The following is a 2,375-nucleotide window of genomic DNA, read 5'->3' on the forward strand; positions in this document are numbered from 1 at the left end:
AAATTCGCAAATTGCGGGGATCTTTCTCTTTTACTCTAATGAAGGCGTAATTAGAGTGACATAGAAAAATGTCCGCAATTTGCGAACTTCGATTTTCGCGGTTATAGCCCAGGATCCACTTCGGGTCGTTGCGCCACAGCAGTAAGTAAGTTCATTTTGTAAACGGAAAATATCGATTCCAACACAAAAATTTGAGAAGTTTTGAAATTTTTTCTAAGTAGAACTTTCTCAATTTTGGAAACTGCGACGGCGTACCAGTGAGTAAGACTCTGAGGATTTAGCTTCGAGGTCTAATAGTAGCGCTGATCTACAATATTGTGAAATTATACTGTCAAATGTTGATCCGTGCGCGCGCTGCGCGAGCACGCGTGCAAAGGGCAGCCGAAGGGACGAATGTCAATGAATCACGATAGAGATGCAAACTTGATTTCATATCGTGAATACGGCCTTGATAAAAAGTTTGATCTTAAATCCCAGATAAGGTCTGGAAGGTTAGGGGTTAATAACGTCATACGAATGTCTAGGTTTTTTACCCTTCCCCCCTCCTTGTCACACTTGGTCACATTTGGCAAACCTGAGGTGACATCACATTTTTTCAACGAAATCGGCAAATCGAATTAAGTATTATTGATATAATATCAAAATTTTGACAAAAGAAATATTAGTACATAATTGTTTACCCAAAACTGAAAATACAAAAACAAAAACAATTATCGTTCCAAAACTACAGTCAACTGACTGCCGTTTTTCAACTCACCTACGGAGCGGCAGCTGACGTCCACAATGGTTCATTACACATCGCCTTTAACCACTTTACGATGTCGCCCGGGATGCCATTGGTTTGGTTATGCAAATCTCTTCTAGCGGGCTAATTTATTGACTATTTGAAAACATGATGTAGGTTTTTACTAATATAATTTAAATAATTGTAGGAGTTCCTTAAAGTGGGTTGAGTTAAATAATTACAGAAAGAAAAGATGACATTTACACGATTTCAACATTATACCACTCAAAGATCAAAGTGTGAAAACTGAGAAGAAACTTAAAGAGAGACAAAGATGAGACAGAATCGCTGCTAATGGAAACTGAAATAGACTCGTGAAGATCGGTTGAAAACATAAGTCAGCACCAATATCAACAATTCCAAATATGTCACGTACAACAAAATAACTAAAACGCCATTTAATTTGTCCAGGTCTGTGGTCCCATAAATATATCAAGGAAAAAGGCAAATAAACGAACGAAACATAAATTGAGATAAGTTGGAAATAAGCCAACTATGTCGCCGTGTATCAAATGGAATTCCTAAATTTCGCCTATTATCGCCCTTTTAAGTCAGCCGAATCATATTGGGAAAGTTATGCCGGGGTGTGGTGCAAGGGATTAGCGTACGGAATGTGTTTTACCCGACTACTTAATTAATTATTTATGTAAGCCTAGTGCCTCACTGCTGGGCAAAGGCTTTCCTTCTTTCCACGTATCCTGGTTTTGACTCGTCTCCCACACGGAGGCGTTTTCTGATCGTAATAACAGTAGGGATTTGATCCGGATTTGTTATGGATATGACCTGTTTGAAGAAATACAATTTCATTTTTAATAATGTTTTTATAAAGTTTTCGTTACCAAGAGGATTCAAATGTAGGGAACGAAACTATAAAAGAAAAAATATATTTTTGGGCGAAAGAGCTCACAAGAGAGATTTTAACATAGATGGATATAAGGTAAAATCCTGGAGCCTAAAAAGCAAAGCAATATGTTTAATGTAGCGTTCTTTTGCGCAATTTTGCCTTCTCATCAAAATATTCCGCATTCTAAACCTTGATATTTTAAGCCCGTTTAATCGTTTTGCCGCTATTACTGTCACATTTCGCAAGAAATAATGGTAAAGACCATGCTCGCCAAGTGTCAATTTTGATCGAATTTTTTCGAAGTTTATTTATTTTAAAAACGTTGCCTTACAATATCGAAATTCGAAAGCTGTCAAATTCCTGAACCGATTCAACATTCCTGTGTATCGGAAACTTTGTTATTAAAGAAAATATAATCAAGAACTATATTTTTTTTTCCAAGTCTACGAATATCAAAGTCTCTTAGATAAATATGATCATATAAGGAGATTTTTCGAGGAAGGAGGGAACGGCCTTAATTACGATGAACCTAAAGTAAATTATACGCTAGATTCTCGACGTAAACACCAAACCTAACACAGTAGGCTTGTCAGCCCACGCACCGCGTCCACTCAGCGATCTACTAACATTCTCGAACATTTGTCTGCCTGTCTGCCTGTCCTAACTAAATGCCACTTCGCGCGAAAATACCTGAGTTTCGAAATTTTATCACTTAGTTTTAAAACAGCTTAAATTTGCCGCAGTATT

The sequence above is a fragment of the Cydia strobilella genome, chromosome 1 (assembly GCF_947568885.1).
Source record: "Cydia strobilella chromosome 1, ilCydStro3.1, whole genome shotgun sequence".
NCBI classification, from domain to species: domain Eukaryota; kingdom Metazoa; phylum Arthropoda; class Insecta; order Lepidoptera; family Tortricidae; genus Cydia; species Cydia strobilella.